Genomic DNA, 15,168 nt, shown 5'->3' with positions numbered 1-15,168 from the left:
CCCTTTTCAGGGCAAAGGGTAGCTTAGGTTTTTTTTAGAGGTAGGTTTTTTATTTTAAGCGTTTGGTTGGGTGGTGGTTTTTACTGTTGGGGGATCTTTGTCATTTTTTTACAGGTAAAAGAGCTGTTTAGCTTAGGGCAATACCCTACAAAATGCCCTTTTAAGTGCTATTAGTAGTTTATTGTAGGCTAGAGTGTTTTTTATTTTGGGTGGCTTTTTTATTTTGATAGGGCTATTAGATTAGGTGTAATTCTGTTTTATTGTTGATAATTTAATTTGTTATTTTTTGTAACATAGTGTTTGTTATTTTTTGTAATGGTAGTTTTTTTTGTAATGTTAGGTTTTAGTGTAAGGCAGTTTAGTTTTTTTTTACACATGTAAGTTTGTATTTATTTTAACTAGGTAGTTAGTACATAGTTAATAACTAATTACTAACTAGTCTACCTAGTTAAAATAAAAATAATACAAACTTACCTGTGAAATTAAAATAAAACATAAGCTAGCTACAATATAACTATTAGTTATATTGTAGCTAGCTTAGGTTTTATTTCACAGGTAAGTTTGTATTTAGTTATAAATAGGAATTATTTTGTTAATAATTGTAACTTTAACTTAGCTCTAGTTAAATTATTTTAAAGTTAGGGGGTGTTAGGGTTAGGTTTAGGGTTACGGTTAGGGTTTTGTTAGGGTTAGGTGTTAATATATAGTTTAATTTAGTTTTTGGCGATGTGGGGGACTGGCAGTTTAGGGGTTAATATATGTATTTAGTGGTAGTGATGTGGGAGGCCAGAGGTTTAGGGGTTAATAACTTTATTTAGTGGCAGTGATGTCGGGGAGCAGCAGAAAAGGGGTTAATTGATTTATTATAGTGTGGGCGATGTTGGGGTGCAGGGTTATAGGAGTTAATAACTTTAGTATAGTGGCGACGATGTTGGGGGGGCAGATTAGGGGTTAATAGCTTTATTTAGGTAATGGCAATATCAGGAGCAGTAGATTAGAGGTTAATAACATTATGTAGGTGTTGGCGATGTTGGGGGCAGCAGATTAGGGGTGTTTAGGTGTGGGGTTTATGTTAGGGTGTTAGGTTTATTCGTAACTTTTTTCTCCCCATAGACATCAATGGGGCTGTATTATGAAGCTTTTCATTCCACAATTGCATTTGTTAGTTTTTTTCTAACCTGCTCTCCCCATTGATGTCTATGGGGAAAGCGTGCATGAGCACGTCAAAATAGTGCTTGTTTTTGGTGCGGTATGGAGCTCAATGCAACCATATCGACCGCACAAGCTGGGTTTTTAAATACTTGTAATGGCTGCGCTATAGGGGGTTAAATTATGCAACTTTTGTTGCGTTTGTTAATTTGCCTATAGCGCGCATAACTCGTAATCTAGCTGACTTTGAATAACAACTGGTGACAACTAGAGCATAATACATGTGGCACATATAGATAAGTTTGTGCAATGTACAGTAATGTGGTTTCTGACACAACACATATTGATCACAATGCAAGACATAAGTTATATTAAAAAATATGTCATCATGGTGCTGTTAAATCACAGTATTGTTTCCTCAAAACAGTGTAATGGGTAAGAAATATATTTTATATCTTTAGATAAATACAATATCAATATTTGAGACTTGTCCTCTAAAAGAATTGTTTAATGCATATGTTAATGTAATGAATCGGATAGAGCATGCAATTTCAATCAAACATAATTTTCTCTTATCTTAATGAATATGTATTTCTCCTTCTATCTTAATTATTTGAATAAAATATCTAAGCATATGAGATGTTTATTTTGATATTCAGCACCTGTGTAAATATTTTTTATTGTTGTCTAAATGTAGCCACCAACTGTCGAGCACTACCCAGGTGCTGAATTCAATTATGCCAGACCATAAGATTACATTCAACTATAGATAGCAAGATTCTGAGGAATATCTTCAAATACAATTAAATTCAGATTTTAATTACAATGGAAATTTATCTCTGAATCATGAAATGTCTTTTTAAATACACTTTGATTTTAATTAGAGGATCCATGTTAATATAGATCAATGGGAATGGATTAGTCAATGTTATGTCCAAATGTGTAAGCCAAAAGTAAAGTATAATGAGACATACCAGACTGGGACAAATTCGAACTTGAGGGTCCAGCAGCAACATCCATATCTGTAAAATTTTCAATCAGGATTGGATATCATTAATACAAATCATAACTTTGACACTAACAATCATACATTGTTTTTGAATTTGACAAAGTAAAAAATATTTTAATTCTGCACGTAAGTTCATTGTTTTTTTTAAATTGATTTATAAATCAAGAGGTCATGTATGTTTATTGTAAAGGTTTTATGTTGTTGTCTATCCCTTTGAGTCATATTATGTATTCTTGCATTGTCATCAATTGTTATACTTTGATCTTTCATTTAAAAATGTATATTGATAGTATAGATCACTTTATTTATAATATTGAAGCTCATTATACTGTATTCTTAGCATTTATACAAATTAATGTACACATTTGACCAACATGTCTAAAATAATGCCACTGTAACAGCAAACCCATGTTCATGTCTCTGCGCAATTATATCTTCCATGAGCATTGCGCAATAATTAAAAGCCTTATTACACATCCGTGATTATGAATTTATTTTGATCTAGTAGTGTGATGAGTATATTTTAGAAATCTTTCACATATATTTACATTTTTGTGTTTCACGCAATTAAAATATGATCATTGTAAATATTTAATGATAAAAATTAATATTTAAAAATTTTGGATACATCAATATTCAATGTATAAAATAATGGAGGATAGGGATTTCATGGATGTACACTTCTATTTTAGCTCTGTGACGCATATTTGTGATTGCACATAAAAATAGCATTATTCCTATTTGTTGTCTGACGAATCTAAATTCAGATGTATACCATCCTAGGTAATGTCTGTTGTGAAATCTATATATGTTGAAAATATGACTGTATACACATTGCTTAAATATATAATCAAATATTAAAATATTATATGAAGTCTGATCTTTACCTGGTGCAGGCTCTGTCCCGCTTCCTCCCAGGTCACCGATTGGAGCTGCACTGGCCTCCGGGTCGGGAGTTTCATGCCCAGCAGCTGGGGGCTGGGAGGGGGCCAAGGACGGGGGGGGGGGCTCCAAATCTCCTGGGCAAACAGAGATTTAGGAGGGCGCATAAAACCTCCTCATGAGGTTTGAGGAAAAGTTTCTGTGGGGGTGGGCCCAGATCCGCACCGCTCTGATGAGCACGAGTCCACTCCCTCATGAGGCGGACTTTATTACGCAGTCACAACCTTATTACGTAGCCGCAACCTCATTTTTGCTCAGGGGTCCTCTGGACGTCTGCCACCCCATTAACAGAGAGGGCGACAGATGCCCAGGTGGCCTTTTTGACCAGCCCAGTCATCGACCTCCTTTCAGCCCCATAAAGCTGTGGCTAAAACTCCTCGACCACGTACACCAGTGCAGCCCTTTCCTCTCTGGTGAACCTGGGAGTAGACATCCTGTACACAGGCATTAGAGAACTGACAAAAATGGCAACGTGTAATGGACTTTTATATGGGGAAGTAAACATGAGATACACCATGGGACATGGTATCTGTACATCTGATTGGATAAAATACTGTAATTTTGTTAGCATGTATGTGAGGCCATACTGACTCAAGTCATGTTTGTGTGATGAACTCTGATTGGACGTTACTTAATGGTTCATGGATTCAAATCTTTGTAACTTCCATACACATACCTCCTAGGGGTTCTGTTACTACATTTGGCATGTAGACTTTTATTTGGAATTGCTGGAAATGAAATGCGTATGTGACGCATATATAATATACGTAATCCGTAAAATATTAATCTATTTTGTCGACATTTTAATTTTTTTTAGAACGATAGTAAATATAAACCAGACACATTATTAAATGTTTGTGAAACAAATCAAAGTTTAATATTGATCAATAGATGTGTAGCATTGTTCAATTTTTTAAAAATATGTTTATAATATTTTTGAATCCAGAATATTAATATTGCATGTATTCCTTGGTTCCTAAATGAATATCGTGTCTCATTGTGAAGTATTGACAATGCTTCTTTTATAAATGTATTTACAATCCCAACAATGCATATTGATTATGTGCTAAGTGACAGTGTGAAATTCTATTTGACTTTTCATAAATGCGAATCTCGTGTTGAAAGATACGTTTACCATGCTATATTTTAATAATGGTGGAAATGTGTTCTTTGTATTTATAATGGACGTTACTTTGAGAAAATAAATGAACATTTTTTTTAGATAAAATAAACTTTTGTTCCTTATTTTCAAAGGATAAAAAAGAGCATGTATTTGTCTAAAATATTCACATTAAAATATTTTTTTAATTTCATTCTCATGGTGTATTTATTGTTAAGGAGCAGATTTGCAATAGTGTGAAGTATCTAAAGACATCTGGCTAACCATTGCAACTATGCATTGTTGCCCACCCACAAATAAGCAGATATCTCCCAGTAATGCTTTGCTGCTCATAAGCATATGCATATCTTTTTTTTTAACTTAGGATAACAAGAGAATGAACCATATGTGATTATCTAAGTTAAATGTTATTTTTGAATAAAATATGCTTTGACGGAATCATGGAAGATGAACTTTGGGTTGCATTTCCCTTTCACTACAAAGTAAATAGCCATCACAAGCGATTAACAACAACTAAATAGTTGACATATTTACTTTTAGAATATTGTTCTTATCATTGATGAATGCATGTAATACACACTATTCTAATAGTAAATATGCAATGCTAATGTTTTTTGTTTTTTTTTAAAAACATTTGGATGCAGTCTTGTCTAAACATAATAATACATTTAAATAGATGAGTGTATACCCCCGTAAAAAGTTATATACATTTAAAGGGACAGTCAACAACAAATAGATATTTACTTTAATATCCAATCCACATTTTGGCATACAGGACCCTATTATATAAATATACATTTGACCTGTGTGAGGACCTTGTATGTAAGCCAATGTAAACTGATCACTTATCTCCGTCCTTTGATGGAGCTTTTTAATGAATCAGTGCATTCTCTTAAAGGCCCATATTTATTAAAGGTCTTGCGGACCTGATCCGACAGTGCGGATCAGGTTCGCAAGACCTCGCAAAATGCGGAGAGCAATATGCTCTCCGTATTCAGAATTGCACCAGCAGCTCACAAGAGCTGCTGGTGCAACACCGCCCCCAGCTGACTCACGGCCAATCGGCCGCCAGCAGGGGGGTGTCAATCAACCCGATCGTACTCAATCGGGTTGATTTCCGGCAATTCCTGTCCACCTGCTCAGAGCAGCCGGACAGGGTTATGGAGCAGCGGTCTTTAGACCGCTGCTTCATAACTTGTGTTTCTGGCGAGTCTGAAGAAACACGGCCCTTCAAGCTCCATACGGAGCTTGATAAGTATGGGCCAAAGGGACAGTATACTATAATATTTGGTTAACTTAATGGGGCCCATGTATCAAGCTCTGTATGGAGCTTGTGGGCTCGTGTTTCTGGTGAGTCTTAACCTGTCCGCCTGTTTTGAGCAGGCGGACAGGAATTGCCAGAATTCAACCCAATCGAGTACGATCTGGTTGATTGACACCCCCCAGCTGTTGACCCATTGGCAGCGAATCTGCAGGGGGCGGTGTTGCGCCAGCAGCTCTTGTGAGCTGCTGGTGCAATGTTAAATGCGGAGAGCGTATTGCTCTCCGCATTCAGCGAGGTCTTGCGGACCTGATCCGTGCTGTCGGATCAGGCCTGCAAGACCGATGATAAATAGGCCCCAAAGTGTTTACTATTCCATATTATTTAATTAGCAGCAGAGTATCTAATGAATTAAATTCTATTTTGACGATTTGTATACGAATACTTTTTTAGTGATTTTAAGCCACAACAAAATAAAATGTTTGCAGCTTGTCGATATAATCCTATCTCCTAACTTTTTTTACATTGTGTACATATACAGTACATGCTTCTTTATCTTATATCTGTGTGTAAACCAATCAACAAACAATTAAATTAAACACTGTATTACTGTATCTCTTGTATGCCCCACTGGGAGCGTAAATTTTTATGATGGCTGGGTTTACACAGCTTGGCCTTTAAGGCCAAAAGCCTTCAGAATAGTTTGAGATACCACAAGAGAAATTACTGTAGCTATCCTATATAATAAAAGACAAGAGTTTGTCTGAAGCCGTCATGCGCAGTTCAGACAAACTCTTGCAGCTGATCGCACGCGCACCCACCCGGCAGCAGTGCGAGGACCCGGCAGCACAGCTGAAACAAAGCAGCGCGCGAGGACCGGCAGGTGAAGGCGCACAGGAGAGAGAGAGAGAGAGAGAGAGAGAGAGAGAGAGAGAGAGAGAGAGAATTAAATATAACATAACACGGCCCGTGTCAACGGGCTTTAGGACTAGTTTTAAATAAATAAATAAGTGTAACGGTTATACTTGTAAACTATTTTTAACATTCCAGCAGGTAAAGTGTATAATTGTGAACAAATTTTTTTTTAAACCAATATGAGTTAACTGTCCCTTCAAATGACTCCACTCTAGTGGAAACTCATCAATATGACAAACAATAACTTTTTTTATATTTTTTTATTTTTTTCTGATTGTAAAATATTTTTTGAATAAATAAAAGAATATATAGCATGTAAATTCAGCTTGTGAATTCAGCAAACTTGAAAACCTGAAAGAAAAAAATAATAAAAATAATTATAATATGAAAGCAATTATGTTATTTCCTAACACTTGACAGAATAAAAAATCTGTAAGTATAAGAATTCTAAAGTCATCTTCTGTCTATGCTCTAAACTGATATTAAAGGCAGGTTCAGACTGGATATCTATATATACACACAGCTAGATTACGAGTTCTGCGTTATGAGTGAAAAAGCCTCATAACGCTGCTTTTTCACTACCGCTGGTATTACGAGTCTTGCAGGTAGCTGTACCGCACACTTTTTTGGCCGTCACGCAACGTAACTACCGCAGCTTTCCAAAAGACCTTTTTCAATGGGGACTTCCATAGCGCCGGTATTACGAGTTTGCCTGTCCATCCAAAAGCCCATAACTCCAAGATCCGTACCGTAAACTGAAAGTCAGTAGTTATGGGTTTTATGTTACAAAGCTATAACATAAAACTCATAACTAAAGTACTAAAAATTACACTAACACCCATAAACTACATATTAACCCCTAAACCGAGGCCCTCCCGCATCGCAAACACTAAAATAAAGTTAGGATCCAATAGGATTGAGCTCGCATTCTATTGGCTGATTGGATCAGCCAATAGGATTGAAGCTCATTCCTATTGGCTGATTGCATCAGCCAATAGGATTTTTTCAACTTTAATTCCGATTCACTGATAGAATTCTATCAGCCAATCGGAATTCAAGGGATGCCATCTTGGATGGGGGGGGTTGGTTGTGTGGGTGGTGGGTTTTACTGTTGGGGGGGTTGTTTGTATTTTTTTTTACAGGTAAAAAAAACTATTTCTTTGGGGCAATGCCCCGCAAAAGGCCCTTTTAAGGGCTATTGGCAGTTTAGTTTAGGCTAGGGTTTTTTTTTATTTTGGGAGGGCTTTTTTTTATTTTGATAGGGCTATTAGATTAGGTGTAATTAGTTTAAATATTTGATCATTTCTTTTTTATTTTGTGTAATTTAGTGTTTATTTTTTTGTAATTTAGAGTTTATTATTTGTTGTAATTTAGATAATTGTATTTAATTAATGTAATTTATTTAATCGTGGTGTAATATTAGGTGTTAGTGTAAGACAGGTTAGGCTTTATTTTACAGGTAAATTTGTATTTATTTTAGCTAAGTAGTTAGTAAATAGTTAATAACTATTTATTAACTAATCTACCTAGTTAAAATAAATACAAACTTACCTGTAAAATAAAAATAACACCTAAGATAGCTACAATGTAAGTACTAGTTATATTGTTGCTAGCTTAGGGTTTATTTTACAGGTAAGTATTTAGTTTTAAATAGGTATTATTTAGTTAATTATAGTAATTTTTATTTAGATTTATTTTAATTATATTAAAGTTAGGGGTGTTAAGGTTAGGGTTACGTTAGGGTTAGGATTAAATTTAGGATTAGGTTTAGGGGTTAATAACTTTAGTATAGTGGCGGCGACATTGGGGGAGGCAGATTAGGGGTTAATAAGTGTAGGTAGGTAGTGACAACATTGGGAGCGGCAGATTAGGGGTTAATAAGTATAATGTAGGTGGCAGCGATGTCAGGGCCGGCAGATTAGGGGTTAATAAGTATAATGTAGGTGTCAGAGATGTTGGGGGTGGCAGATTAGGGGTGTTTAGACTCGGGTTTTATGTTAGGGTGTTAGGTTTAAACATAACTTTTTCTTTGCCCATAGGAACCAATGGGGCTGCCTTACGGAGCTTTACGCTCCATTATTGCAGGTGTTAGGCTTTTTTTTAGCTGGCTCTCCCCATTGATGTCTATGGGGAAATTGTGCACGAGCACGTAAAAGCAGCTCACCGCAGCTCTGGTATTTGGGTGCAGTATGGAGCTCAAAGAAGCTCAACGCTGCAATATTGCCTGCTAACGCAGAATTTTTGAAAACCTGTAATACCAGCGCTGTTAAAGGTGAGTGGTAGAAATCACTTGCAAGTTAGCAGCAAGGCAACCATAACGCAAAACTCGTAATCTGGCTGACAGTTTGAAACTAATCACATTTAAAATTAGACAAATACCCAATATCCTATTTTTCTAAATATATTACTAAATATTCAATTGTATGAGGGACATAATTGAATGTAATATTTCATGCCCCTTCAAAAAGTAAAATACCTAAATGTGGCCTATGAAATTATTTCATATGAAATGTAACTCTTTATCTGTGTGATCGGTCACTAGCACAAAGTAGTGGGAATGTATATGAAATAAATTATATAAAAATAGGATATTGGGCAGACTAATTGTTAGACACATCCACATTCACATTGCACCATTATTTCTCCAAAGATGGTTGGGTTGGGTGGGTGGTGGGTTTTACTGTTGGGGGAGGGTTACCTTATTTTACAGGTAAAAGAGCTGATATCTTTGGGGCAATGCCCCACAAAAGTCCCTTTTAAGGTTTTTTTTTTATTTGGGCGGGGTATTTTGATAGGGCTATTAGAGTAGGTGTAATTGTTTTATTTTTGATAATTTGGTTTGATAATGTGTTGTTTTTTTTTTTTGTAATGTAGTACTTTTAATAATGTTTAATAGTATATTTAAATAATTTAAGTAGGGTTAGGTGTTTTAAATATGTAATTTAATTTATTTAAATGGTAGTTTAATTTAATTGTAGTATAATAGTTAGGGTAGGTTAATTGATAGTTTAAAACTAGTTTATCTTAATTCTACAGGTAAGTTTTAATTTATTTGAAGATAGGGATGTTGTAATTTTAATTTAAAGTTAGGGGTGGTTAGGTTTAGGGGTTAACAGCTTAATTTAGCTTTTTGCGATGTGGGGGGCTGACGATTTAGGGGTTAATAGGTTTAGTTAGTGGTGGTGATGTAGGAGGCCAGAAGTTTAGGGGCTAATAACTTTATTTAGGTTGCGGCGATGTTGGAAGGCGGCGGGATACGGATTAATAACTTTATTTAGGTTGCGTCGATGTCGGGGAGCGGCGGGATAGGGGTTAAACATTTTAGTATAGTGGTGGCGTTTAGTGACATGTTATAAATAAAGTTGGGAAAAACACGAATAGCAGCGTCATCGATGACTGTTAGTTAGCAACAGTCCAATGCTCATCACCCCGTACTTGGTGCGCGTGTTTTTGTCGCCGTTTTCTATAAATATGGAGATCATTTTGAGATCCACGGCCGCGATGTTTGGCGATGTTAGGTAAGCGTATTGATGCCGGTGAATGCAACATAGTTGACAGCTTGGAAAATATACCCTATTGTGTATACTTACCATCTGATGTTGAGGCTCCATACAACCAATGCCAGAGTCATATGATATAAATTACCTATGATAATAAAATATATTTTAGATTTTGATATAGTAATTTCTTAAACAATCCTAACATGTTTGCACGATTGTACTTTCATTTTAATAATAGTCTCACATTTTCGCAATGCTCCTATATAACATAGTATTTACTGTCTGAAGTGGCGGTTGATGATGTTGGCACTGACATTGACCCCCTCATCCCGGAATGGCCCCTCGAACACTTCATTATCCACCTCATCTTGTTGTAGGGCTCGAGGCACCTAGATGTCCTGCAGCATCCCAGCCTGCTGAGCAAGGTTATGAAGGACGCTGCAGGCTATAATGATCTTCGCCATCTTGCTAGGGCTGTCTTGGAGGGCTCCTCCAGACCTGTCCAGGCATCTAAAGCGCATTTTGAGGAGCCCAAACATGCTTTCCACTACAGCCCTAGTCCGCTTGTGCGCCCGATTGTAGCGCACCTGTGCCTTGTTAGTTGGGTTACACAATGGCGTAATGAGCCAATTACAGTTCATGTAACCAGAATCACCTATAAATAATGAACATTACAAAATGCCAATATTACAAATATCTGATCAATTAGAATACATTCTTCTTTAAAAAAAGAAGAATATGATACAATGCATTTGTGAATCGCATAAACACCAAGCAATTAAAAATAAGGGTTAAACATTTACATAACCTAGCTAAAATTTCTATGTAATAAACTTTAATTGCTCTGCTAGTGACTTTGAAAGACTCTAAAATCTGCAAACTGCTAAACAGTCGTCTACGTCAGTTATGTTTAAAGAGCTACACGTCCCTTAAAAAGTATTGTCAAGGCTATGACCTGCTACATATCTGTTTGTTTCTAAAACTAGACATTTGCTGAAAGAGACAAAAAATGATTAAAGCGCATCCTATATCTGCACATTTAAGCTATGACCTGCTAAATATCTGTTTGTTTCTAAAACTAGACATTTGCTGAAAGAGACAAAAAAATGGTTAAAGCGCTTTTCATAAGGCCTATTTATCAAAGCGTCAACCGCAAATACACCGGAATTCAGCGGCGTAATTGTGGAGAGCCTGATTCACCTTATTTATCAAAGCCTACAGACCGGCAAAAGTTGAATTTTGTGACGTAACATACGATCCGCCATTCTCAGTCTGACACAGATCGATGCTTACGTCATTACAGATGTTCCGAATGCAAATTTTGCACTATCTGACAACATTTGCTAGTTAACAAATATCTAACAGGTACGCTCTGCACTATTCTGGCCCAGCATACCTGGTTTCCAATCCGCCACGCTGGAGGCGGCGGATGCCAAAGGAATCAATGGGAGTCTGAAAGCAGCGAGAGCTATGTTCGCTGCTGCTCGATATCCCATTGATTCCTATGGGAGAATAAAAGTTACGTTTACACCTAACACCCTAACATAAGCCCCGAGTCTAAACACCCCTTATCTGCCGCCCCCTACACAGCCGCCACCTACATTACACTTATTAACTCCTAATCTGCCGCCCCAACACCGCCGCCACCTACATAAAGTTATTAACCCCTATCCCGCCGCTCCCAGAGCCCACCGCAACTAAATAAATTAGTTATTACTAGACCTATTAACCCCAAAACCTAACAACCCGCTAACTTTATATTAAATATTAACTCATCCCTATCTTATAATAAATTTAAACTTACCTTTAGATTTAAATTAAACTATATTAAACTACTAATTAACCTACCCTAACTATTATACTAAATTAGATTAAACTTTATTAAACTAATAATTAACCTACCCTAACTATTATACTAAATTACATTAAACTACAAATAAATTAATTATATTATATATTTAAACACCTAACCCTACTCAAATAATTTAAGTATAAACTAAAAAATTACAAAGTTAAAAAAAACTAAGTTACAAAAAATAACAAACACTAAATTACAAAAAAATAAACACTGTTACACAAGAAATTATGAAATATTTAAACTAATTACACCTAATCTAAGAGTCCTATGAAAATAAAAAAGCCCCCCCAAAATAAAAAAAAAACCTAACCTACAATAAACTACAAATAGCCCTTAAAAGGGCCTTTAGTGGGGCATTGCTCCAAAGAAATCAGCTCTTTTACAAGTAAATTAAAAATACAAATACCCCCCAACAGTAAAACCCACCACCCACACAACCAACCCCCCCAAATAAACACCTAACTAAAAAAACCTAAGCTCCTAATTGCCCTAAAAAAGGCATTTGGATTGGCCTTGTCCTTTTAAAGGGCATTTAGCTCTTTTGCAGCCCAAACCCTAATCTAAAACTAAAACCCACCCAATAGACATTGGTTAAACCGATCCTATATCTGCACATTTAAGCTATGGCCTGCTACATATCTGTTTGTTTCTAAAACTAGACATTTGCTGAAAGAGACAAATAAATGGTTAAAGCACATCCTACATCTGCACATTTTGCACATTACACAAACAACTGTTTGTGAACATTACAGTGGCAATTGTCTAACTTCTTAACCATGCTGTGCACAAGTACTCACCAACGAGCCACCCATGGGGAAACCATCTGTCCTCAAACTGCTGCCAGAGTGAGGAATGCCTGAGAATACGGGCATCATGACTAGCCCCCCCAAAATTCGCAAACACATTCATAATTCTTATACGTGCGTCACACAGGAACTTCACGTTCAAACTATGAAAGTGTTTGCGATTTCGGAAGGGGCGCTCTTCTGCTGGTGCCCGCAGAGCAACATGGGTGCAATCTATTGCTCCCAAAACATTGGGCATTTCAGCTATTCCATAGAATTCCCTCTTGAGTCACCTCCAATCATCCTCATTTTGAGGGAATCCTATGTAAAGCCTACTAATTCTTGTCTTGGCATTCAGAAACCTTTCAAAAACAACAGAGAAGGTACCCTGAGACAACCCAGATATGTACCCCTCTGTGGATTGAAAGCTTCCGGACGCCAGGAGATGTATGCAGCATCTTGGACATGCCAGGGATTGCAGTGTGCATATGTCTGTGTGGCTCCAGATGAGGCTTTAGTACATCATACAGGCTCAAGAGCTACTGTCTATTGAGCTTATACTTGTCAAAAACCTTGAAGTCGCTCATGTTATCCTTGGTGAGCCTCACCCTGTGAACATGAGGACCCCTAATCCTCAGACGTTCTCCATGCCTCTCTTGGAGACGCTGAGCCCGCCTGATTCTGTTGTACATAACTTGTCCAACAGCACCTACACAATCTATTGAGGGTTATCCATATTTGCAAAGTCAAGCAGCACAAAGCCAAACAGCATAGCAAACACACAAGGAGTAACAAGGTATGCAAACACACAAAAGCAATTTTATACAATGTTGATCACAAGGGCCGTATTGGCCATGGTGTTTGGGTGATTTATAGTGCAAAATGTCCAATGGTAGCATGCTCGTAATAATTGCTGATTGTATCTACTTGATTCTATCTGAGCGGCGCAAATGCATTCAAAGTGGGCGTTTTTTTGTGTGTTTGTTGAAATTTTGTTTTTCCCCAATAAATCGTAATGTGAAAGTGTTAAAGTGTAAAATCTAACATATACAATACATCTTCGTAATGTTTGTTCATATGCGTAACAAATACTTATTAAATGCGATGTTATATTAAAAACCACACGTCTAGGCTAACTTGATTGAAAGTGCATACTTGTGTATAATGTGTGCATAGACATGGCATAGAATCTGATTGATCAATGTTGCTGCAATATTGTTGCAAACCATAAAGTAACGGCTGACATCTATAATATTATGTATATATATGCGATTGGCTCATCTACTGAGCCTATCTAGACAGGGCCGGTGCTAGGATTTTTGGCCACACAGGCGAGGATACATTTTGCAGCTCCCCCCCCCCCTCAAATTACATACATCCCATTGCTAGTTAAAGGGATAAGAAAGTCAACTTTTTATATCATGATTCAGCTACAGCATGACATTTTAAGCAACTTTCTAACTAACTCCTATTATCAATTTTCTTCGTTCTCTTGGTATCTGTATTTGAAAAGCAGAAATGTAAGCTTAGGAGCCAGCCCATTTTTGATTCAGACCTGGGTAGCACTTGTTGATTAGTGGCTAAATTCAAATCAAACAGTGGTAGTGCTGCATAGCAAATCAGACAATGGTTGTGCTGCATAACAAATCAGACAGTGGTTGTGCTGCATAACAAATCAGACAGTCATACTGCAGCATAGCAAATCAGACAGTGTTTGTGCTGCATAGCAAATCAGACAGTGGTTGAACCGCATAACAAATCAGGCAGTGGTGGTTGTGCTGCATAAAACTTTAGACAGTGGTTGTGCTGCATAACACATCACACAGTGTTTGTGCTGCATTGCAAATCAGACAGTGGTTGTGCTGTCTATATCACATATAATAACCAGCCAGAGTTTAAATATCTGCTACTGTATATAACACATATAATAGCCCAGAGTATATCTATATCACATATAATAGCCCAGGGTGTATGTCACTGTCTATATCATATATAATAGCCCAGGGTATATGTCACTGTCTATATCACATATAATAGCCCAGATTATATGTCACTGTCTATATCGCATATAATAGCCCAGAGTATATGTTACTGTCTAAATTAAATATAATAGCCCATTATATAAAGCAGTATAGCATTGTTGTTCCTTCCAAAAAAGCGACAACTAGAATATTTACTAATGATATCTTAAAATTATACGGAATTCCTAATGTGATATTTTATTGAAATCCTGATGTTAAAGGGACACTAAAGCCATAATTTATCTTTCATGATTCAGAGAGAGGGGTCTATCTATCAAGTTCCGAACGTTACTTGATAAAAGACCGCTGCTCCATAACCTGTCTGCCTGCTCTGAGGTAGCGGACAGAAATCCACCCGATCGAATAAGATTGGGTTTATTGACACCACCTGCTAGCGGCCAATTGGCCGCAAATCTGCAGGGGGCGGTATTGCACCAGCAGTTCACAAGAACTGCTGGTGCAATGATACATGCCCACAGAGTATGCTGTCTGCATTTATCAATGTGCGGCGGACATGGTTCACTATAGCAGATCATGTCCATCCGCACAATGATAAATGGACCCCAGAGAATCCAATTTTTTCTTTTTTAAATTCCTTTTTATTGATT

This window comes from Bombina bombina, chromosome 6 (genome assembly GCF_027579735.1).
Source record: "Bombina bombina isolate aBomBom1 chromosome 6, aBomBom1.pri, whole genome shotgun sequence".
Classification (NCBI taxonomy): domain Eukaryota; kingdom Metazoa; phylum Chordata; class Amphibia; order Anura; family Bombinatoridae; genus Bombina; species Bombina bombina.
Note: the sequence above shows the minus strand (reverse complement) of the source record.